Consider the following 27376-nt stretch of genomic DNA (forward strand, 5'->3'; position numbering starts at 1 on the left):
TAATATGTTCGTGACGATAGTGGCACGGACATGCTAGGTCCGCGGCAGTTGAAAAACGTATGTGGCCTGATTTTTCGGACGGTAATGAGCCTATGGGCGAAAACACTTTTCATATTCACTCATAGACATTGCGTAGATGCTTTATATATATATATATATATATATATATATATATATATATATATATATATATATATATATATATATATATATATATATATATTGACCTAGCTCGGATCTAACTTAGATCCAATCGGCTCGGGTCCAGTCAGTCTTCACCAATTCTCAGACGCTGACAATGTAGAGAGCACAAGCGAGTTTGCTATTTCTATAGCCATTTTGGCTATCCGCCTCTCATTAAAAATGTGTAACTCCATAAATAATGCCGATATTGAATATTTTGATAATAAAAAATAGACCCTCCAAAAAAATATGATTGCAAGATGAGCTTAAAATTACTATTTCTTTCTAAATTCATAATTTTCGAGGTCGAGATCATTAATTTCAGAGTTTTCAAATACCAACGACATTCGAGCCGTGGCTTTATAAAGAAGTTGTCCTACACTAACATTTTCCTAGGAGTGACAATGGACGATGCCCCGAGGGGCAGACCTGATCTGGGTCCAGGTATGGGTCCAAAACTTGGGTCTGTCGGGTTTGGTTAGGGTCCAAATCCTGGACCCGAACACTATTCAGGTCCGGGTCCTGGTCTGATGGGGTCCGGGTCTAGGTCCGATAATATCTTTTGGGTCCCAATATATGAAATATATTTAAATGTAGTTGAATACATAGATATTTTAATATTTTAATCTAATCTGAGTCCCACACTATATTTTTGGGATCATGTCCAATGAATTCAGGTATGGTTGGGTTGGGTCCGGCCGACCCATTGCCACCCCTATATTTTCCCTTAAATATTTTAAAAGCAAGGACTTCTAATGTAACATACCAAGCTCGAGCCAAGGTGAGCCAAGCTGAACTTAATTAACATAATTATTTCCAATTCTATCGAGCATTGGTTGAAACTCAATAGATTAATTAACTATACGATAAGCAACAAAAGGAAAAAAATATGGGATGCTCCCATTTATTTTGATGACTTAGGAGTTTGAGAAGTATTATTTATCATTTAATTTTGGATGCTGTTTGTATAGAGCCGAGCTCTAAACAATCAAAATAAAACGCACCTTCAAATAGTATCGAGAAATGTGGTTTTAATATTGAAAATCTAGGTGATAGCCTTAAAATATATTTTGACCTTTAATTATAAAATTTAAAATTTCAAAAATAGTGTAGATCAAGCAAATCTATGAAAACTTGAAAATCTTAGAAATTGATGGTCAAAAAATGCGTTACAAGATGCATTGTTTTCAAAAACTTGAAATCCATTTTTTTTTCATGTCCATGCATCTTGATGTTGAGATGATCAATTTGGTGATATTTGAGCATCAAAACAACTGCTTCTAGTGAAATTTTTTAGGTGGGGTCTAATTTCATTGTTTAGAGCATTGGCTCTATATAAACTTTGTCCTTGAATTTTTTATGACTTCCTAAAAGCAAACGAAGCAAAGGCAGGGTCACAAGGCGTAAGCATGACATGAATAAGGGCTTAAGACATTTTTTTTTTTAGGATCAGGGTTGAGGTGGTTTTAGGGGATTCCCCATGCTCCACCTTTGAAAGCTCCATTTCCCCTGTTCTTCGGACTCCTTGTGTTAATTTATTTGTGTTGTTTTGTATTGTTGTTTATATATGTTTATCAAAACATAAGTAAGAACCAAGGAACAAGTCCCGCTCGAACTAGCCTAAGACCAAGGGACTAACTCCGGCGACTAACTACCGGTAGTCATTTTGGTAAGTGTGTGGTACACCCCATATTCGAAAAGTCGGCCGATTAGTTTCTACTTGGCTGAGTTACTTAGGCTCAGGCCCTGCCGAGCTTGAGATTTGCCGGGTTGGATGTCCAACTTGGGGATATGAAAAAAACATATTATAAAAACTAAATAATTTATTTGGGATTTGTCAAGTTTTATGTTTTTTATCATTTTGGCAATGATTGAAAAGTATTTTGGCCATAAATATTTATTTTTATATTTTCCTATCTTTTCTAAATTATTTTGAAAATACGCCTCATCGATTTTATAAAATCTATTTGTTTACTATTTTTTTAACTGTCATTTTGAAGTGTTTTGCATAATCTTACTTTACAATACATTTTCTATTTTTTTTATTTTTTGTAATTCTTTTGACTTTTTTTTGCTGTTCGAGTTACTTAGACTCAACCTAAGTAATCGGCTCAGGCCAAAACCGATGACTCGGTCCAAGTCGCACTTCCTAACACTGGGTACACCGATAGAGAATGACATTAGGTCTGCATCTACTCCTGATGATCAATGGTGGCGAGTTTATGTTATCGAGTAGAATGTACGTCATCAAGAACTGTAATTAACCTCCACTGATCATCAAGTGGAAAGTGTGGTTTCTTGTGGTATACAATATTTTATACACCACCCATCCACGGTCTACTTGAAAAGAAGCAGCCAATATAAAGCCCTTTTTTACAAGAGAAAAACTACTATGAGGCCCTCTCACATTCATGTGAATAGGACTCTAAAATATCACCATTAAATTTTGACACAGATTTTTAGAAAAATTATAACATGGGTGTGGGACTTGGGTGTATGGGTTTTTTAGATATCTTTGACAAAATTTAATAGTGATCTTTTGAAACCCTACTTATACAGGTGCAGGAGGGTCTCATAACATCATTACTCTTTTTACAATGTTGGATAAAAATACCAAATTAAAAATAAGTTCTTAAAACAAAAATACAAAAAATAAGATCATTTACTTTTGGAATAAGGGGGCCACAGTCATTATTAATTATGAGATGTAAAATCGGGCAGTTGAAGATGTATCATTGATTGGCCACAAATTCCAAGACCAAAATTTTCAAATATTTTAAAAATTATGATTTTACAAGGCTATGAGTAATCACGGCCTCCTTATATTAAAAGCAAATGATGGTATAGTATACAATCCTTTTTAAAATAAATGGGTGAATTGTATTCCATTATGTCTTTGGTCCTAAAAATATATTTTATTTCTCAGAGGTTTAGGTAGATATTGTGGTCCTCTAAGCTTGGTGACGTTGAGGGTTTGGGATTCGGTTCGACAGATACCCAGGCCCAACCTAATGAAAAATAAAATAAATAATATATTATTCCAAAAATATTTAAAATATTTGCCTAGAATTTAACAAAAGTGTAACTAATTTTTGGTTTGAGATATATGGTGCTTCTCCCCAAGCAAGACTTGCAAGCAATTTTATATTTTTATCATTTTTAATAGTTAACAAAAAAGTTGAAAATAGAATTAAAAGTACCCAATTATGGTAGAATCATGTAACATGCAAACTTTGTCATTTTTAAATGTGAGATAGGAAAACTTTGACTCTTCCACATTATGTAGTCGGTAGAATCCAATTGTAGGATTCGAGACCATTTATGGGAGCTTGTCTGAAGTTAAAGAAAAAATTGCAGATGAGGAAGTCACATTGAAGGAAAAAGGAGAGAAATCATACAGTTTTTTTTTTTTTTTTTTTTTGTTCTTTCTCTTTTTTCCAAAGAAAAAATGGGGTCAGAGTTTTAGAAGAAGCTAGGCCTCAAGCTTGTAAGTTGTGTATCTACCAAAGAAGATGAAACTAGTTCCAGATGCATGGAATACAGGGGGACTGAAGCTGGGAAGGTAAGAAAGAAACCTCGAATGCATAACCAATATTTGGAATCAGTTAGACCAATTAAGCAACAAAAAAACTTCAAGAAATGATTCTAAATACGGGGTGCTAATTCTGGGATGATGAAACAATATTCCAAAAGAACCATTTAGATTATGAACATGAAGATGCTACTTAGCATCTTAAAGGGAATTCAAGCCCCATGAATCTTCTTAAAAGAATTTTGATGTAATAAAGTCATCTTCATGAAGCCGGGATGCAAAAGAACAATCAAACTTATGAATGGCATGGCATAACATATACAAGAAGGAAAATTGATTTTTAACAATCAAATCATTTAATTGTATGTACCTACGCAAAGTTACCCATTTATAGATCTAGTACTGTAAAATTATAAGTTTTCATAAAATACTATACAACATAGAGGCTTTCAGAAAGATGCAATCACCTTCTCTTATATCCCATCGAAAAAGGTCTCCAAGCTTCCAAATGTAAATTGGTGCCCAATTCATTTGGCCCAAAATATGGTTCATTATCTTCGAACTGAGCTGCTTTGAACTTCTCACACTTCAAAATGGTAGATGAAATTACCTACAAATGAAAACTATCCATAATTGTAGCCTTGTCTGCAAAACACTACTATTATATAGAATAAACAAAAAACAAAAAAAAAAACAAGGATTCAAATAGAGCTAAACTTTTAAAGAGAAACCCATTAAGAGCTGCCACCACATTAAAAGCCTACACGCACTCACCCAACCTACTGGCCCAAGGCATTGTCCATCAGGTATTCTTACCTGCTCAGCCCAACCTTAACTTACACAACCACCTATGGCTCCTAGATGTGGATAGAAAACAGACATGATTAAAGAGAGGAAGTATATGGCTCAACATCTATGAGAATTTATCTGCACTTTGCGACCTATACATGATATTCGAAATCATACATAGCATATATGTGAGGGTATGTGCATAAAGATATATATGTATACTTATATCAATATTTTACTTAGGCATATCTATTGCATTTCACTTGAAAATTAACATTTATTAAAATTTTGGATGGTAGAGAAAACAGCATCCATTGAGGGATGCCAAGATGGTATCATGCTGAGGGCATAACTCTTATTGCAAGGATATCATGATGGTGTACACCACATTAGCTAATGCATCAGCATCTGAATTGGCCTCAAAATGCACATGCTAAAAAAATGACACATCTAGAAGTACAAATGCCAAAACTCTCCTCAAATATCATGGCTACATGCCAAGGGGGTGGCTATTCTATGTGTGGCCTTCTAATGACATTGAGGCAATAACCCTTGACAATTAGCAATTCTTTTATGAAGTTAACAATACCCTGAAAAACTAGCATTAAACACAAATTTAAAAATAACCTTCTAATGACATTGAGGCAATAACCCCTGAGAATTAGCATTTCTTTTATGAAGTTAACAATACCGTGGACAATTAGCATTAAACACAAATTTAAAAATAGTCATAAGATATTTTAAATATATCATGAGAGATGGCAAGGCATCAATTCAGAGGAATAACCCTATAAAGATGAACTCCCGACCCATTCCCCTCTTAGCAGTTGCAACATGCACCAAATTTTCTTATCTAAAAACATAAATGAATAAAGTACAAACCTATCCTAAATGTTCCCATTTGATAGCTAGGAAAGATATTGAGCTTTGCCGTCGTCAAACTGCATGGGGTCGAGCTCTTGCACTACAAAAACTGGATTTATATAGAGAAGGTGGAATCCATTTAAATTCTTACCTGCTCAGCCCAACCTTAACATACACAACCACCTATGGCTCCTAGATGTGGATAGAAAACAGACATGATTAAAGAGAGGGAGTATATGGCTCAAAATCTATGAGAATTTATTTGCACATTGCTACCTATACATGATATTCGGAATCATACATAGCATATATTTGAGGGTATGTGCATAAAGATATATATGTATACTTATATCAATATTTTACTTAGGCATATCTATTGCATTTCACTTGAAAATTAACATTTATTAAAATTTTGGATGGTAGAAAAAACAGCATCCATTGAGGGATGCCAAGATGGTATCATGCTGAGGGCATAACTCTTATTGCAAGGATATCATGATGGTGTACACCACATTAGCTAATGCATCAGATTCTGAATTGGCCTCAAAATGCACATGCTAAAAAAATGACACATCTAGAATTACAAATGCCAAAACTCTCCTCAAATATCATGGCTACATGCCAAGGGGGTGGCTATTCTATGTGCGGTCTTCTAATGACATTGAGGCAATAACCCTTGACAATTAGCATTTCTTTTATGAAGTTAACAATACCCTCGACAATTAGCATTAAACACAAATTTAAAAATAGTCATAAGATATTTTAAATAAATCATGAGAGATGGCAAGGCAACAATTCAGAGGAATAACCCTATAAAGATGGACTCCCGACCCATTCCCCTCTTAGCAGTTGCAACATGCACCAAATTTTCTTATCTAAAAACATAGCAGAATATAGTACGAACCTATCCTAAATGTTCCCATTTGATAGCTAGGAAAGATATTGAGCTTTGCCGTCGCCAAACTGCATGGGGTCGAGCTCTTGCACTACAAAAACTGGATTTATATAGAGAAGGTGGAATCCTTTTAAATTCTTACCTGCTCAGCCCAACCTTAACTTACACAACTATGGCCCCTAGATGTGGATAGAAAACAAACATGATTAAAGAGAGGGAGTACATGGCTCAACATCTATGAGAATTTATCTGCAGATTGCTACCTATACATGATATTCGGAATCATACACAGCATATATGTGAGGGTATGTGCATAAAGATATATATCTATACTTATATCAATATTTTACTTAGGCATATCTATTGCATTTCACTTGAAAATTAACATTTATTAAAATTTTGGATGGTAGAGAAAACAGCATCCATTGAGGGATGCCAAGATGGTATCATGCTGAGGGCATAACTCTTATTGCAAGGATATCATGATGGTGTACACCACATTAGCTAATGCATCAGCATCTGAATTGGCCTCAAAATGCACATGCTAAAAAATGACACATCTAGAAGTACAAATGCCAAAACTCTCCTCAAATATCATGGCTACATGCCAAGGGGGTGGCTATTCTATGTGTGGCCTTCTAATGACATTGAGGCAATAACCCTTGACAATTAGCATTTCTTTTATGAAGTTAACAATACCCTCGACAATTAGCATTAAACACAAATTTAAAAATAGTCATAAGATATTTTAAATATATCATGAGAGATGGCAAGGCATCAATTCAGAGGAATAACCCTATAAAGATGGACTCCCGACCCATTCCCCTCTTAGCAGTTGCAACATGCACCAAATTTTCTTATCTAAAAACATAGATGAATAAAGTACGAACCTATCCTAAATGTTCCCATTTGATAGCTAGGAAAGATATTGAGCTTTGCCGTCGTCAAACTGCATGGGGTCGAGCTCTTGCACTACAAAAACTGGATTTATATAGAGAAGGTGGAATCCTTTTAAATTCTTACCTGCTCAGCCCAACCTTAACTTACACAACCACCTATGGCTCCTAGATGTGGATAGAAAACAGACATGATTAAAGAGAGGGAGTATATGGCTCAACATCTACGAGAATTTATCTGCACATTTGTACCTATACATGATATTCGGATTCATACACAGCATATATGTGAGGGTATGTGCATAAAGATATATATGTATACTTATATCAATATTTTACTTAGGCATATCTATTGCATTTCACTTGAAAATTAACATTAATTAAAATTTTGGATGGAAGAGAAAACAGCATCCATTGAGGGATGCCAAGATGGTATCATGCTGAGGGCATAACTCTTATTGCAAGGATAACATGATGGTGTACACCACATTAGCTAATGCATCAGCATCTGAATTGGCCTCAAAATGCACATGCTAAAAAAATGACACATCTAGAAGTACAAATGCCAAAACTCTCCTCAAATATCATGGCTACATGCCAAGGGGGTGGCTATTCTATGTGTGGCCTTCTAATGACATTGAGGCAATAACCCTTGACAATTAGCATTTATTTTATGAAGTTAACAATATCCTCGACAATTAGCATTAAACACAAATTTAAAAATAGTCATAAGATATTTTAAATATATCATGAGAGATGGCAAGGCATCAATTCAGAGGAATAACCCTATAAGGATGGACTCCCGACCCATTCCCCTCTTAGCAGTTGCAACATGCATCAAATTTTCTTATCTAAAAACATAGATGAATAAAGCACGAACCTATCCTAAATGTTCCCATTTGATAGCTAGGAAAGATATTGAGCTTTGCCGTCGTCAAACTGCATGGGGTCGAGCTCTTGCACTACAAAAACTGGATTTATATAGAGAAGGTGGAATCCTTTTAAATTCTTACCTGCTCAGCCCAACCTTAACTTACACAACCACCTATGGCTCCTAGATGTGGATATAAAACAGACATGATTAAAGAGAGGGAGTATATGGCTCAACATCTACGAGAATTTATCTGCACATTTCTACCTATACATGATATTCAGAATCATACATAGCATATATGTGAGGGTATGTGCATAAAGATATATATGTATACTTATATCAATATTTTACTTAGGCATATCTACTGCATTTCACATGAAAATTAACATTTATTAAAATTTTGGATGGTAGAGAAAACAGCATCCATTGAGGCATGCCAAGATGGTATCATGCTGAGGACATAACTCTTATTGCAAGAATATCATGATGGTGTACACCACATTAGCTAATGCATCAGATTCTGAATTGGCCTCAAAATGCACATGCTAAAAAAATGACACATCTAGAAGTACAAATGCCAAAACTCACCTCAAATATCATGGCTACATGCCAAGGGGGTGGCTATTCTATGGGGGGCCTTCTAATGACATTGAGGCAATAACCCTTGACAATTAGCATTTCTTTTATGAAGTAGGCAATAACCCTTGACAATTTGCGTTTCTTTTATGAAGTTAACAATACCCTCGACAATTAGCATTAAACACAAATTTAGAAATAGTCATAAGATATTTTACTTAAATCATGAGAGATGGCAAGGCATCAATTCAGAGGAATAACCCTATAAAGATGGACTCCGGACCCATTCCCCACTTACCAGTTGCAACATGCACCAAATTTTCTTATCTAAAAACATAACAGAATAAAGTACGAACCTATCTTAAATGTTCCCATTTGATAGCTAGGAAAGATATAGAGCTTTGCCGTCGTCAAACTGCATGGGGTCGAGCTCTTGCACTACAAAAACTGGATTTATATAGAGAAGGTGGAATCCTTTTAAATTCTTACCTGCTCAGCCCAACCTTAACTTACAAAACTATGGCTCCTAGATGTGGATAGAAAACAGACATGATTAAAGAGAGGGAGTATATGGCTACACATCTATGAGAATTTATCTGCACAATGCTACCTATACATGATATTCGGAATCATACATAGCATATATGTGAGGGTATGTGCATAAAGATATATATGTATACTTATATCAATATTTTACTTAGGCATATCTATTGCATTTCACTTGAAAATTAACATTTATTAAAATTTTGGATGGTAGAGAAAACAGCATCCATTGAGGGATGCCAAGATGGTATCATGCTGAGGGCATAACTCTTATTGCAAGGATATCATGATGGTGTACACCACATTAGCTAATGCATCAGCATCTGAATTGGCCTCAAAATGCACATGCTAAAAAAATGAATCACCTAGAAGTACAAATGCCAAAACTCTCCTCAAATATCATGGCCACATGTCAAGGGGGTGGCTATTCTAGGTGTGGCCTTCTAATGACATTGAGGCAATAACCCTTGACAATTAGCATTTCTTTTATGAAGTTAACAATACCCTCGACAATTAGCATTAAACACAAATTTAAAAATAGTCATAAGATATTTTAAATATATCATGAGAGATGGCAAGGCATCAATTCAGAGGAATAACCCTATAAAGATGGACTCCCGACCCACTCCCCTCTTAGCAGTTGCAACATGCACCAAATTTTCTTATCTAAAAACATAGCAGAATAAAGTACGAACCTATCATAAATGTTCCCATTTGATAGCTAGGAAAGATATTGAGCTTTGCCGTCGTCAAACTGCATGGGGTCGAGCTCTTGCACTACAAAAACTGGATTTATATAGAGAAGGTGGAATCCTTTTAAATTCTTACCTGCTCAGCCAAACCTTAACTTACACAACCACCTATGGCTCCTAGATGTCGATAGAAAACAGACATGATTAAAGAGAGGGAGTATATGGCTCAACATTTATGACAATTTATCTGCACATTGCTACCTATACATGATATTCGGAATCATACATAGCATATATGTGAGGGTATGTGCATAAAGATATATATGTATACTTATATCAATATTTTACTTAGGCATATCTATTGCATTTCACTTGAAAATTAACATTTATTAAAATTTTGGATGGTAGAGAAAACAGAATCCATTGAGGGATGCCAAGATGGTATCATGCTGAGGGCATAACTCTTAATTCTAGGATATCATGATGGTGTACACCACATTAGCTAATGCATCAGCATCTGAATTGGCCTCAAAATGCACATGCTAAAAAAATGACACATTTAGAAGTACAAATGCCAAAACTCTCCTCAAATATCATGGCTACATGCCAAGGGGGTGGCTATTCTATGTGTGGCCTTCTAATGACATTGAGGCAATAACCCTTGACAATTAGCATTTCTTTTATGAAGTTAACAATACCCTCGACAATTAGCATTAAACACAAATTTAAAAATAGTCATAAGATATTTTAAAAATATCATGAGAGATGGCAAGACATCAATTCAGAGGAATAACCCTATAAAGAAAGACTCCCGACCCATTCCCCTCTTAGCAGTTGCAACATGCACCAAATTTTCTTTTCTAAAAACATAGCAGAATAAAGAACGAACCTATCCTAAATGTTCCCATTTGATAGCTAGGAAAGATATTGAGCTTTACCGTCGTCAAACTGCATGGGGTCGAGCTCTTGCACTACAAAAACTGGATTTATATAGAGAAGGTGGAATCCTTTTAAATTCTTACCTGCTCAGCCCAACCTTAACTTACACAACCACCTATGGCTCCTAGATGTGGATAAAAAACAGACATCATTAAAGAGAGGGAGTATAAGGCTCAACATCTATGAGAATTTATCTGCACATTGCTACCTATACATGATATTCGGAATCATACATAGCAGATATGTGAGGGTATGTGCATAAAGATATATATGTATACTTATATCAATATTTTACTTAGGCATATCTATTGCATTTCACTTGAAAATTAACATTTATTAAAATTTTGGATGGAAGAGAAAACAGCATCCATTGAGGGATGCCAAGATGGTATCATGCTGAGGGCATAACTCTTATTGCTAGGATATCATGATGGTGTACACCACATTAGCTAATGCATCAGCATCTGAATTGGCCTCAAAATGCACATGCTAAAAAAATGACACATCTATAGATACAAATACAAAAACTCTCCTCAAATATCATGGCTACATGCCAAGGGGGTGGCTATTCTATGTGTGGCCTTCTAATGACATTGAGGCAATAACCCTTGACAATTAGCATTTCTTTTATGAAGTTAACAAAACCCTCGACAATTAGCATTAAACACAAATTTAAAAATAGTCATAAGATATTTTAAATATATCATGAGAGATGGCAAGGCATCAATTCAGAGGAATAACCCTATAAAGATGGACTCCCGACCCATTCCCCTCTTAGCAGTTGCAACATGCACCAAATTTTCTTATCTAAAAACAAAGCAGAAAAAAGTACGAACCTATCCTAAATGTTCCCATTTGATAGCTAGGAAAGATATTGAGCTTTGCCGTCGTCAAACCGCATGGGGTCGAGCTCTTGCACTACAAAAACTGGATTTATATAGAGAAGGTGGAATCCTTTTAACTTCTTACCTGCTCAGCCCAACCTTAACTTACACAACCACCTATGGCTCCTAGATGTGGATAGAAAACAGACATGATTAAAGAGAGGGAGTATATGGCTCAACATCTATGAGAATTTATCTGCACATTGTTACCTATACATGATATTCGGAATCATACATAGCATATATGTGAGGGTATGTGCATAAAGATGTATATGTATACTTATATCAATCTTTTACTTAGGCATATCTATTGCATTTCACTTGAAAATTAACATTTATTAAAATTTTGGATGGTAGAGAAAACAGCATCCATTGAGGGATGCCAAGACGGTATCTTGCTGAGGGCATAACTCTTATTGCTAGGATATCATGATGGTGTACACCACATTAGCTAATGCATCAGCATCTGAATTGGCCTCAAAATGCACATGCTAAAAAAATGACACATCTAGAAGTACAAATGCCAAAACTCTCCTCAAATATCATGGCTACATGCCAAGGGGGTGGCTATTCTATGTGTGGCCTTCGAATGACATTGAGGCAATAACCCTTGACAATTAGCATTTCATTTATGAAGTTAACAATACCCTCGACAATTAGCATTAAACACAAATTTAAAAATAGTCATAAGATATTTTAAATATATCATGAGAGATGGCAAGGAATCGATTCAGAGGAATAACCCTATAAAGATGGACTCCCGACCCATTCCCCTCTTAGCAGTTGCAACATGCACCAAATTTTCTTCTCTAAAAACATAGCAGAGTAAAGTACGAACCTATCCTAAATGTTCCCATTTGAAAGCTAGGAAAGATATTGAGCTTTGCCGTCGTCAAACTGCATGGGGTCGAGCTCTTGCACTACAAAAACTGAATTTATATAGAGAAAGTGGAATCCTTTTAAATTCTCACCTGCTCAGCCCAACCTTAACTTACACAACCACCTATGGCTCCTAGATGCGGATAGAAAACAGATATGATTAAAGAGAGGAAGTATATGGCTCAACATCTTTGAGCATTTATCTGCCCATTGCTACCCATACATGTTACTCGGAATCATACATAGCATATATGTGAGGGTATGTGCATAAAGATATATATGTATACTTATATCAATATTTTACTTAGGCATATCTATTGCATTTCACTTGAAAATTAACATTTATTAAAATTTTGGATGGTAGAGAAAACAGCATCCATTGAGGGATGCCAAGATGGTATCATGCTGAGGGCATAACTCTTATTGCAAGGATATCATGTTGGTGTACACCACATTAGCTAATGCATCAGCATCTGAATTGGCCTCAAAATGCACATGCTAAAAAAATGACACATCTAAAAGTACAAATGCCAAAACTCTGCTCAAATATCATGGCTACATGCCAAGGGGGTGGCTATTCTATGTGTGGCCTTCTAATGACATTGAGGCAATAACCCTTGACAATTAGCATTTCTTTTATGAAGTTAACAATACCCTCGACAACTAGCATTAAACACAAATTTAAAAATAGTCATAAGATATTTTAAATATCTCACGAGAGATGGCAAGGCATCAATTCAGAGGAATAACCCTATAAAGATGGACTCCTGACCCATTCCCCTCTTAGCAGTTGCAACATGCACCAAATTTTCTTATCTAAAAACATAGCAGAATAAAGTACGAACCTATCCTAAATGTTCGCATTTGATAGCTAGGAAAGATATAGAGCTTTGCTGTCGTCACTCTGCATGGGGTCGAGCTCTTGCACTACAAAAACTGGATTTATATAGAGAAGGTGGAATCCTTTTAAATTCTTACCTGCTCAGCCCAACCTTAACTTACACAACTACCTATGGCTCCTAGATGTGGATAGAAAACAGACATGATTAAAGAGAGGGAGTATATGGCTCAACATCTATGAGAATTTATCTGCACAATGCTACCTATACATGATATTCGGAATCATACATAGCATATATGTGAGGGTATGTGCATAAAGATATATATATACACTTATATCAATATTTTACTTAGGCATATCTATTGCATTTCACTTGAAAATTAACATTTATTAAAATTTTGGATGGTAGAGAAAACAGCATCCATTGAGGGATGCCAAGATGGTATCAAGCTGAGGGCATAACTCTTATTGCAAGGATGTCATGATGGTGTACACCACATTAGCTAATGCATCAGCATCTGAATTGGCCTCAAAATGCACATGCTAAAAAAATGACACATCTAGAAGTACAAATGCCAAAACTCTCCTCAAATATCATGGCTACATGCCAAGGGGGTGGCTATTCTATGTGTGGCCTTCTAATGACATTGAGGCAATAACCCTTGACAATTAGCATTTCTTTTATGAAGTTAACAATACCCTCGACAATTAGCATTAAACACAAATTTAAAAATAGTCATAAGATATTTTAAATATATCATGAGAGATGGCAAGGCATCAATTCAGAGGAATAACCCTATAAAGATGGACTCCCGACCCACTCCCCTCTTAGCAGTTGCAAGATGCACCAAATTTTCTTATCTAAAAACATAGCAGAATAAAGTACGAACCTATCCTAAATGTTCCCATTTGATAGCTAGGAAAGATATTGAGCTTTGCCGTCGTCAAACTGCATGGGGTCGAGCTCTTGCACTACAAAAACTGGATTTATATAGAGAAGGTGGAATCCTTTTAAATTCTTACCTGCTCAGCCAAACCTTAACTTACACAACCACCTATGGCTCCTAGATGTCGATAGAAAACAGACATGATTAAAGAGAGGGAGTATATGGCTCAACATTTATGACAATTTATCTGCACATTGCTACCTATACATGATATTCGGAATCATACATAGCATATATGTGAGGGTATGTGCATAAAGATATATATGTATACTTATATCAATATTTTACTTAGGCATATCTATTGCATTTCACTTGAAAATTAACATTTATTAAAATTTTGGATGGTAGAGAAAACAGAATCCATTGAGGGATGCCAAGATGGTATCATGCTGAGGGCATAACTCTTAATTCTAGGATATCATGATGGTGTACACCACATTAGCTAATGCATCAGCATCTGAATTGGCCTCAAAATGCACATGCTAAAAAAATGACACATTTAGAAGTACAAATGCCAAAACTCTCCTCAAATATCATGGCTACATGCCAAGGGGGTGGCTATTCTATGTGTGGCCTTCTAATGACATTGAGGCAATAACCCTTGACAATTAGCATTTCTTTTATGAAGTTAACAATACCCTCGACAATTAGCATTAAACACAAATTTAAAAATAGTCATAAGATATTTTAAATATCTCACGAGAGATGGCAAGGCATCAATTCAGAGGAATAACCTATAAAGATGGACTCCCGACCCATTCCCCTCTTAGCAGTTGCAACATGCACCAAATTTTCTTATCTAAAAACATAGCAGAATAAAGTACGAACCTATCCTAAATGTTCCCATTTGATAGCTAGGAAAGATATTGAGCTTTGCCGTCGTCAAACTGCATGGGGTCGAGCTCTTGCACTACAAAAACTGGATTTATTTAGAGAAGGTAGAATCCTTTTGAAATCACTTCAGGATTGTGGCACTTAATATTCACTACCATCACAAAAGCATGCAACCATGTAGCTTGGGGTTCTTGAAAGACAATATGAAGCACATGGGCATTGAAGAGAAATGGCGAAGTTGGACATGGGGTACACCGATACTCAATATTGATAAACAGATCACCAAAGGGTTCAAGCTCTTCATTTAGGGGGCCAAGAAAAGGGGGCCCTCTCAAACTTGGTCCTTACTATTGTTGCAAAAACTTAGTTGCATCCCCAAGGAAGTCCATGAGGCCGGACTCTGCTCCTCGAGGTTCCATGATGTCTCATCTGCAACATGCAGAGCATACACTTATTCTGTGTATGCTGAGGGTATCAGACATGGTTGTTCATGAGGCGATTTGAAGTGTTATCCAGCCTGAAAAAGTTTCCCAAATTTGAAACTTCTGGGAATTCTGGTCCTGCAGGATGAACTGGTGAAGTTGGCAAAAAGGGAGAGGTACGACATTGAAGCACTTCTAAACAAATACCTGGGGCTTTCCTTTTGTGCAAAGTAAGCCACCAAAGTCATTGTGGGATGATATGCTACAGAGAATATGTAAAAAACTCAACTCATGGAAGAGTAGGTTCTTACCTCTTGGAGGAAGAATCACTCAAATATAATCAATACTATCTAACCTTCCAATTTACAGCCACCAAAAAGATTGATGAGGAAGTTGTTGTAGAATAGGTCATCAAAAGCAAAGGGCTCACTCGGCCAAATGGGAAAGAGTGTGCAAACGATAGTTGTTAGAAACACCTAAGAACCCGAATTGTTTTAGGAATTGGAATAGATCCAAGTTTTTGACATCTATGGAATCAAGTTTCTGACATATATGGAACAAAGATATGTTGTTGTTTCGAATCATGATTCTAACATATTTCGAATCAAGTTTTTGAAGTATATGGATCAAAGATCTATGCCAGTTTGAGATCGAGATTTACAATAATAGGGACTATGGAATGCATTTGACAAATGCTACCAGGAATCGAGATTTCATTTTTATGGAGAAGGAAGCCACAAGCATATCTTGAGCCTTATCAACTTTAGAACATATATTGGATGTCTTTTATTAAAAAGTTTCCCAAATTTTAAAGTGATTGTGTTGACTATTGAACTCACAGTCACTATATACAAAAGACAAGTATTTCTTAATTGTGATTTTGACTTCATTATTATAAAGACAAAATAGGATTATGTCTACACCATGGTTTTTCTTTTAATTGTATGGATTGTATTTACCAGTTATATTTTAAATTTAAAGTAAAGGTTGTCCAAGGTGGCATAAGTAAAATAATGAAACCCTGCAACTACTAGAAGCAGTGCTTGAAAAGTCGCCAAGTCGAACTGGACTCGCTCGATTCGACATAGGAATCGGCACCCCCGTGTCGGTACCAGCAAAACACGAAGAACCGCCAGTCTCTAAAGAGAACCAAGCGGTTCGTAACGATAACTCATCGAATTGCTACAGTGTCTCGGCAATTTCAACTGTTAGGGGCAAGTTTGAAATTTTAAAAAAATTTAAGCGCATACTTGATGCCACGGGTCAGGCGCACACAGGTCACTGCCCTGCTGAGCAACCAGCTACGCAACCAAAGCACATGGTATTGCACCGCCAGAAAGATTTATATGATAACACAGGTTAAATCTTCGATGTGGGATAATTCCCACATGCACGAAAAATGGTTATAAGGTTTATAGGGTCATTAAATGCACACTCTTATTACCTAGTCCAGTTGGTAATGACTCTCAACATCTCCTTCGACGACTCGGGCTCGAGCCCCTTGGGCGCCATCCTTCTTTGTCCTCTAGAACAAAATAAAGTAAAATAAAATAAACTCAAAGGAAAAAAAAAAAAAGATAAAAGGTTTTTCAAAGCAAAAAAAAACATCTTCTTTTGTCCTCTACAAGAAACAAAATAAAGTTAAAGGAAAAACATAATAAAAAATAAAATAAAGTACGATAAAATAAAGTAAAATAAAATAAACTCCTTTTTTGAAAAAAAAACTTTGTCCTTTAGAAACAAAATAAAGTAAAAGGAAAAAAATAAAAAATTAAAGGTTTTAAAAAAACAATCCCCCTTTTTGTCCTCAACAAGAAACAAAATAAAGTAAAAGGAAAAAATAAAAAATAAAAGGTTTTTCAAAAATAAAAATGTATAAAAAAAGAAAATAAAATAAAAGGAAAAAATAAAAAATAAAAGGTTTTTAAAAAAAAATGTACTACAATTTTATTTTTATTTTTATTTTGTCAAAAAACAAAATGCAATACAACAAGAATTAAAAGGTAATATAATCTTGTCAAAAAATAAAATAAAAAATGTAGCACAAAACAATGTAGCATAACATATTTTTATTTTTTTGGATTTTTTATTATTTGTACAATAAAATAATTATAAAATATAAACCAACAATTTCAATTTCAATATATAATATTATAGTTAATTTGGTTGTAATAATTTGGGGTTTTTTTGGCAGATTAGAGTTTTCAGCCAATTCGAGATTTTAGTGGCCATTTTTTCATCGATTTAATTCACTATTTATTTTAATCCATGTATTATTATATACCTTTTTAATGATAATTTTATGATTTTCCTTTTGTATGGTGTAAATTTAATGGTTAACATAAGTTCAAATAAGGAAATAACATCTCAATATTCGCAAATTGATGAAAAAAAATGAAAGTTAATAATGCAGTACCTCCATTTTTTAGTGGATTCCTAAAAAAACAATATTTATAATGAAATTAAATAATTTTTTTGGATTTTTTTAAAGCTTAATCCGACCGATTCGGACGATTCCCGATCCGGATCGCCGATTCACCGATCCGGATGGGTTTTTGGAGTGCCCAATCTGGCGCACCGATCCTTTTTTTAAACCACTGACTAGAAGCATTCGAAGGAAGATTTCTACTCCAATTTCCTTTAAGAAGTGCACAACCATCATAGACATTGGACATTATGTACTTTAAATTGGTGTATCAATTGACGTGGAATCAAAGACTTAATCCTCGCCAAAATCCAGATTCGATATATTTGGGAACGTCTACCCACAATTAATGGGTTCAAGTTTCTAAAGATGTGTTGGATCGAGATTCTGAAATTAAGGAATCGAGTTTCCTTGGATCCGAAAAATAGTTTCTAAAGATGTGTTGAATCGAGTTTCCTTAGTTCCGAAAAACGGTTTCTAAAGATGTGTTGAATCGAGATTCCGAAATTAAAGAATCGAGTTTCCTTGGTTCCGAAAAACAGTTTTCGTGGAGATTCCTTAACAAAAATGCGGAATCGGGTTTCGAAACCAGAAGTGCGAGATCGGTTGATAGATTTCGATAACTATGGTGCAAACCCAAACAAGCCGGAGGCCTAAGCAACAAAAGATAAAAGAGGCCAACCACCCTCATTGGAAAATGGTGATGGAAGTTCTCCAAACCATCAAAGCATCTACAGAAGAAGGTTATACCATCAGCCTCTACGAAAGAAGGTTATAAGTCACAAGTATGGTGGAGATAAATGGTTGGATTCTGAAGCTAGGAAGGAAGTTCCATAGGCTATTTGGAGCATGGAAAATAATCGATAAGGTGAGTTGCCGTTTCATGGCTCATAAGATTAATGGTGGGAAATGCAAAGAGGACCAGGTTTTGGAAGGACATGGCTGGCCACTCAAGCTCTAATAGCAGTTATTCCCTGCATCATCTGCACTAGCACAAAACCAAATGCTTTGGCGGATGAAATGGCACAAAGAGCAGGGGCAAGTGATGGTTTGTGACCAAAAGGTAAGAAGAAGCCATAAAATTGAAGAGAACACAACCTTCTATAGACTGATGGAGGAGCTCGAAAACTTCTACATTCCAAGAGAGGAGAACAAGATAATTTGGATCCCTGAGAGTAAAGGAACCGCCTCTGTAGAGTTCTTTCACAGAATTTTCAACAGCCACCTATATGGTACATACAACTTTTTTGGGGGTTTGGACAAATCCAGTAACTCAGAAAATTCAAGTTCTTGGGTGGTTGGCCAGCATCAATAAGGTGCTAACAGTGGATTATTTGGAAAATAGTGGAATACCACTGTCCAACTGGTGTATCATTTGTAAGAAAGGTAAAGGGAACGTCAACAATCTAATCATTAATGGTAAAACTACCGCAAAATTTGGGGATTTATCTTGAGAACATTTTGGCTTTGAATGGGTGATGCCATAGTTCAAGGGGTACTTATTTAGCCAATGAGCATTCTTGGTGCCCCAAGGCTGGAGTTTTTCCACGAAGATGAGTATACTGGTTGTACAATGGGCAATTTGATTTGTTAGAAACAGTTACATCTTAAAGTCCAAAAACCATGGCATAAGGTGACTGAAGGATAAAAGTAAGGGAAAATGTCTTCATAGAACCTAATTTCCTAGTATACCCATACATGTAGATTGTATCTTGCGGCATCAATTGAACCACATTTTATTCCACATTTCTGTCCCAAACAAATTTCAAAATGGCACAGGCCTTCTTTCTCTCTCACTTTCCTTTTTTTCCCTCTCCCTCTGTGAGTTTCTAATTCCTTAATTCTCATCCTCTCACTGAGGTCTAGTCTAATTCCTTAATTCTCAACCTCTCATTGGGGTGGGGTCATTTGGTCATCACAACTCCTCTGCTCCCTAGAAGCAAGCCAATCCTTAGACTCAAGCGACAGCTCCTGGTTGAGAAACGGGTTCTGTTCTACTCCAAGATTAATACCATGAAGATTCAAAGCCTCCATAAAAGGACTCTCCTCAAATTTGTGGATGCTCATAAAAATCTCCAACAGAGCCGACCATTCATTATGTATGAGGTTCGGACCAGAGATAACCCTAGACCTTACGCACACGATGGAACTGGTCTCACGTCAATTCGACACGTAAGCGTCGTGATTTGGCCACTTGAGCAAGGCGTGTCGCTGCTGATTTTCCGGTAACTTTCTTCATAGATCAGCAACTTCTTTCTAGCTTTTCTCCCCGCTCGGGCGTCGTCACGAGGTGTGCCACATATCAAAACCCTCATCTAAGTTAGGACGAGGTTGAACCCAGTCTAAAGCTAAGGCCGAATACCGGAGGGCCTCCTAAGAAAAGCCTACCTCGTTTCTATTCTAAGCACGAAGCTTTGATTGCATGTTACAACAAGGATACACAGATGTGAAAAATCAAGAAAATATGCAAACAATTAACTACCGGAACGACCCAATAATGGTGGCCCTCCACCCTTACTCTCATTCTTAATCTCGCTTTCTCGCTCTAGGATTTCAACCAAAGAAAAGTGGCCAACCACCAAAGTTCTGATCCTCGCAAACAGAGGAGCATCAAAAACTTAGGATGGACAAAAAAAAGAAGAGTGGCCTTTCCCGTCTCTCAATTTCTCTCCTTTTTCATTGTCTAAGGGGGTTCAATGATTGAGAACCCGACTGGAAAAATTTTCAGGCAAATAAAACTACAGAGCCTAATTTAGGGCGAGATAGAGGGAGGGGGGAGGGGTTGAGGGGAGAAAGTTAGGGCGAGGGTATGTGAGAGAGAACCAGAGCCTTTTGGCTGCTGGATTTAGAGAGAGAGAGAAGGGGGGGGGGGGGGGGGGGGGGGGGGGGGGGGGGAGGGGAGGGGAGGGGAGGGATTGAGGGGGAGAAAGTTAGGGTGAGGACGTGAGAGAGGGAGTCAAAGCCTTTTTGCCTGCCGAATTTAGAGAGAGAGACACAGAGGGAAAAAGAGCGAAACTAGAGACAGAGTGTCGGAGAAGGAAAAGCAAAAAGCTGGAATGGAAAAAATAGTGACATTTTGAAATTTATTTGGGATGGAAACATGGTGTAAAACGTGGTTATATGGGTTTAGGGGGTTAGTAGAAAGATTTTTGGGAAAGTTGATGCCCTTAGATACATTTCAAATTTGTGGGTCTATTGGAAAATCAGATACAAAATTAGGGTCTACAAAGATATTTTCCCTAAAAGTAAAGCCTTGATTATCTCTTGGGCCCATACCAGAGTAAATTGGACTTGAAGCCAGTTCAAAACAGAATCCACGGCCATTTGGTGTGGGAGGAACATTTCATGATCAGAGGGAAGATCCTAATGATCTATTTCAGTCCCACTTACAGGATGTGGTGCAAATGAAGCTGAAACATGGGCTCAATTGATTGGACTCAGAAATAGACAGCCAAAATGGAAAACATACAGATAGAGAATGTCCTCCAGTGGGGAGAGTTAGGGTGAGGACGTGAGAGAGGGAGTCAAAGCCTTTTTGCCTGCCGAATTTAGAGAGAGAGACACAGAGGGAAAAAGAGCGAAACTAGAGACAGAGTGTCGGAGAAGGAAAAGCAAAAAGCTGGAATGGAAAAAATAGTGACATTTTGAAATTTATTTGGGATGGAAACATGGTGTAAAACGTGGTTATATGGGTTTAGGGGGTTAGTAGAAAGATTTTTGGGAAAGTTGATGCCATTAGATACATTTCAAATTTGTGGGTCTATTGGAAAATCAGATACAAAATTAGGGTCTACAAAGATATTTTCCCTAAAAGTAAAGCCTTGATTATCTCTTGGGCCCATACCAGAGTAAATTGGACTTGAAGCCAGTTCAAAACAGAATCCACGGCCATTTGGTGTGGGAGGAACATTTCATGATCAGAGGGAAGATCCTAATGATCTATTTCAGTCCCACTTACAGGATGTGGTGCAAATGAAGCTGAAACATGGGCTCAATTGATTGGACTCAGAAATAGACAGCCAAAATGGAAAACATACAGATAGAGAATGTCCTCCAGTGGGGAGAGTTAGGGTGAGGACGTGAGAGAGGGAGTCAAAGCCTTTTTGCCTGCCGAATTTAGAGAGAGAGACACGGAGGGAAAAAGAGCGAAACTAGAGACAGAGTGTCGGAGAAGGAAAAGCAAAAAGCTAGAATGGAAAAAATAGTGACATTTTGAAATTTATTTGGGATGGAAACATGGTGTAAAACATGGTTATATGGGTTTAGGGGGTTAGTAGAAAGATTTTTGGGAAAGTTGATGCCCTTAGATGCATTTCAAATTTGTGGGTCTATTGGAAATCAGATCCAAATTAGGGTCTACAAAGATATTTTCCCTAAAAGTAAAGCCTTGATTATCTCTTGGGCCCATACCAGAGTAAATTGGACTTGAAGCCAGTTCAAAACAGAATCCACGGCCATTTGGTGTGGGAGGAACATTTCATGATCAGAGGGAAGATCCTAATGATCTATTTCAGTCCCACTTACAGGATGTGGTGCAAATGAAGCTGAAACATGGGCTCAATTGATTGGACTTAGAAATAGACAGCCAAAATGGAAAACATACAGATAGAGAATGTCCTCCAGTGGGCAACTAGAAATGCCAGCCCCTAACAGGTATAATTGCATTAACCAAGCAAATCCACTTTTAACCATTTGAGCAGGGACACAAATGAGTTTGCTGACCAACTAACAAAGGATAGGGTATCGAAGGCTTCACTTGAATTCATAATTTTGTAGAAAATAATAGGTGACTTTTATAATATGACCCAAACTGTCTCAGAAACAAAATAAAGAACCTCTTTGGACTGCGGATACCACAGAAAGGGCATGCAAGTCTAGATTTGGTTCAAATAAGGGTGTACAATCTCTATATGCAACTGATTTCATGGCAACAAGCCATTTATTACATATATACATCTTATAAAAATGAGAAAATATGTCTCAACAACACAATGGAATGCATGAAAATCTGAAACCAAACAAGCAAATGAGAATAAAATCAGACATTTCCCACATTTCTGGGTGTTTAAGCATGCCAAAGAGATTTAACTGGTGCAGATGTTAACTCATGATTATGATTAGGTATAATGACATATCAAACAATAGATAATATCAAAGGTTGTAACATATGGAACTGTCAAAACATACAAACATTTTAATGGAACTACATGAAAACAGATATTCTAACTGCTGTGTGTCTTTTTTGTTTTGGCGAGGTCCACAGTTGTGCATTATGAACATGGGCAACCCATCTAAAAAGGAGACTGGGTTACACTCCAACAAAATATATATAAAACTTAACAATTCAGATTCACTACTCATGAAGAATTGTGAGAATTTAATTGATCCAGACAGTTACTGATTACATATTCGTCGTGCACCACTGATGATGAAACCATGATCCATCCAAAAAAAGATTCAAGTATATAGGAAGTTGCAGATCCAGAACAAGAACACCAGAAGAAAGCTCACAAAGTATAGGAATCCAAATCTGCATTGATAGAGAGGAAATAGATTTATTTGTAATAGTTTTTTTTTTTTTTTTTTTCATATTTTCACTATTTTATTTTTTCTCAATACCTCGACTCGGCTTATATAGGCTTGGCTCGGCTTGAATCGGCTCGACTCGACTTACATCGGTCATTCTTCTGTTGTCATTCGATACCTGAAGACTTTCCAATCCCCATATGTTTTCATTTAGCATGTGTCCAATTGTGTCTAAGTGTCTAATTATTTCAAGTAGTACCTGAAGATCAACGCAGGGCTCTCTATCCAACTCATTTTTTCAAGATTCTATTCTTCTGTTGTCATTCTATTTTATTCTTCTATTGTCAGGCTCAGACTTACAGGCTCAACAGAAGAATAAAATAAGTCGAGCCTGACAACAGAAGAATGACAAAAGAAGAATATATTCACATAGAATGACAACAAAAGAATATAATCACATAGAATGACATATATTCACATAGAATGACATAGAATGACATATATTCACATAGAATGACATATATTCACAATATATTCACATAGAAGAATGTATTTCCAATATATTCTATGTGAATATATTCACATAGAATGACATAGACTGACATATATTCACATACAATGAATATATTCACAATATATTCACATAGAATGACATATATTCACATAGAATGACAATAGAAGAATATATTCACATGTCCAACTATTTTATTCTTCTGTTGTCAGGTTCGACTTACAAGCTCAACAAAACCTGATATGTTATTGCAGAAGAATATAGGCTGATTAAATTTTTCATCATGCACATAAAGCTACAAAAGGTGACACATCATAAATCATTGAGGGGACATGAACAACCAAACAGACACACATGAGTTCATCATTATTCCTGTTCAATGACTATTTAACTCATGATTATGATTAGATATGATGACATATCAAACAATAGATAATATCAAAGGTTGTAACATAAGGAACTGTCAAAACATACAAACATTTTAATGAAATTACATGAAAACAGATATTCTAACTGCTGTGTGTCTTTTTTGTTTTGGCGAGGTCCATAGTTGTGCATTATGAACATGGGCAACCCATCTTAAAAGGAGACTGAGTTACACTCCAACTAAATATATATAAAACTTAACAGTTCAAATTCACTACTCATGAAGAATTGTGAGAATTTAATTGATCCAGACATTTACTAATCACATATTCGTCGTGCACTACTGATGACGAAACCATGATCCATCCAAAAAAAGATTCAAGTATATAGGAAGTTGCAGATCCAGAACAAGAACATCAGAAGAAAGCTCATAGAGTATATGAATCCAATTCTGCATTGATAGAGAGGAACTAGACTTTTAGCAATTCACAGTCAACATCATATATGGATCTAAAACAATTCTCATTAAATGGGAAAACTCAAAGTGGGTGAAAGAGTCCCTTCCCTAGACTTTAGTGACCTTGCAAAACTCCCTAAAAGAAACCTTTGAGCATAAGTTAGCAATAACAATTCAAATCCCAACCAAAACACACTAAAGAACATAAGAAACAAGACTCAACTCCCGAACTTCCTCTCAATGATAATTACAAAAAGGATAATTGTGAACAATCTCATATCAATGGCAGAAGCCCAGACACTACCGTAAACGCATTAAGCAGCAAACAAAACCAATAAAAAATGTATCTAACCTGGGACACTGACCTACAACTGTTAGATAATGGTATCCAACATGGACAAGAGTAACAAATTGAACTGTGAATTTTTTGAATATGAACTATCAATCTGTTAGAGGCATGATCCAAGCAAAAGGGAGAAAACAAAAAATCACGTACTAGTTGATATTTTTAAAAAGTAACTATGACCTCAGGGGAGGGAATTTAAATGAAAACCATAATCAATATAAAAGGAAAGGCCAGCAACCAAACTTATAAACTGCTTTACATACTTGAGGTCAACTCCCATAATTTGTGGATTCAATGGATACCCAGTCACCTATAGAATGAATCAATGACAACATCAAAATCAAAATCAAAATTTTCTCTTTAACCAAAAATAACTAATAAGTAAAACTCAAGCAACAAAAGGACTGTTTCCATGTATGTAACTAAGAAACAGCAACCATCATTAGCAAATCACAGAATTTGGACAGAATATATATGGATACGAGGCGAAGTTACTCCATCTTATCAATCCAAGAATCCCAAACATAAATAGTGATGATTATTCTGGAAGCTTACGTAAGGCCACCAGCTTGCAAATACAGACTATTGTGGCCACATAACCATGGCACCTGTTGGACCATCCATATTATATAGAAATACAACTGTGACAATCAGAGGACCACAAAAGCTTTAACTTAGATAAAGCAGAATCCATCATGGGATGAAATGGACTGCCACTTCGGGAGTCCACACAAAATGATTTATGATGCCCTGGCAAGAAGAAATACTCAAAATGAAGTCCAAGAAAATATCACTTTTCTTCACAAGTATCTACTATCTTATACATCAATATTCCCATAGAATTTAGCAGCCAATATAAAATGAATTAATCTCCCTCAAAATATATTAGCAGCCAATATAAGATGCATTAATCTCCCTCAAAATATACAAGTCATCTAATGCTTAAGTGGCTCACCAAATGTAAGTGTTCCCTTGCCATATGTTCCATCAATCCCTTGCCATATGTTACAGTCAAAATGTAGAAGTCAATCCCTTGCCATATATTCCGTCAAGAAAAGGGGAATCAGTGCCATTGCGAGGGCACCAACTCTAGAGCTATGGAAAGTTTATGGGTAGAACTTTTACCAAGGGAAGTGATGAGGTCCATTATTTCATCTAGACAAAGTGCATCTGTCAGCACAAGGGAGATTCTTGAAATTTGACTTCTCGCTAGTATCTATTTTCAAGGCATACACATAGTTGACCAAAAAACTTTTGCTAGTTAGACCCAGAGAGTGCAACCATCAAGTGGATTTTGCGTGCCAAGACCATGAAGGATCAAAATGGCGAAGATGGATTAGGTGTCCAAGTGTTTTGATGGCTGCTATCTCAAAAAATGGTGCATGGAACCCCCTAAACAAGCGCTCAATTAGCAAAAAAGAACGAAAAAATAACTAAACAACTTCTGCAAATAACCTTCCCATTATAATATGCAGAAATTTTGTGAAATAAGCTATAAAGCATAGAATTGTCATGATGGTAGATACCATGCCTTGATTTTTACCATATTTGCAGGATAATTTGACGTTGTAGAGATGAAAAACTAAGGCAGTTATACTAGCAACATAGCAACAGGAGATTAATTTTTCTTTCCATCCCTCCTGCATCTACGCACAAGAATATGATTTTCAAAAGCCAGTGGATTTCAACATGAAGTTGTACCTTAGTGAGCGGTGAACTTAATTTCTGAATGACATCAATTATGTGATCGGACTTCACAGCCTAAAAAGAAGAAAAGGCACAAAAGCAATTTAGTGAATAACCTATAACCTAAAACCTAAACAATTCAAATCTTTTGAGCCTATGCCCAATCTACCTAAAAATCTGCAATTCACCAAATACAATACAAAAAAGACAATACCCATGTCTGTTTCTTAACTCGAGTAGAGACCGATGGATCCAATCCAGGGAATCTAGCATAATGCACATCAAATTAAAGTGCTATTCCATCCAGAAAATGCAACCAGATCAAAAGCACGCACTAAATCACCCTCTATCTTTCAATTATAATACGAGCATGAAATAAACATCCCACTAAGGAATTGAACTTACCAGAGGAGAATTTCTATCTTCACCAATAACCTGAAGATGATTAAAAGAATAATCAGAGATTGCT

The 27376-nt window shown here is 36.2% G+C and overlaps 1 long non-coding RNA gene across 1 annotated transcript; it reads right to left on the reverse strand.

The window, feature by feature from the left end:
- Positions 1–3664: 3664 nt before the first annotated feature.
- On the reverse strand, positions 3665–27048 carry LOC148781881 (uncharacterized). The gene is made up of 3 exons (XR_016055373.1): positions 26923–27048; positions 23635–23726; positions 3665–4325 (listed from the first exon to the last, which is right to left on the reverse strand). It is a non-coding gene; the product is annotated as an uncharacterized LOC148781881 (long non-coding RNA).
- Between the last annotated feature and the right edge of the window lie 328 nt (positions 27049–27376).

The sequence above is a fragment of the Amborella trichopoda genome, chromosome 5 (assembly GCF_054954075.1).
Source record: "Amborella trichopoda isolate Santa Cruz 75 chromosome 5, AtrichopodaSantaCruz75HAP2 v2.0, whole genome shotgun sequence".
Lineage (NCBI taxonomy): Eukaryota > Viridiplantae > Streptophyta > Magnoliopsida > Amborellales > Amborellaceae > Amborella > Amborella trichopoda.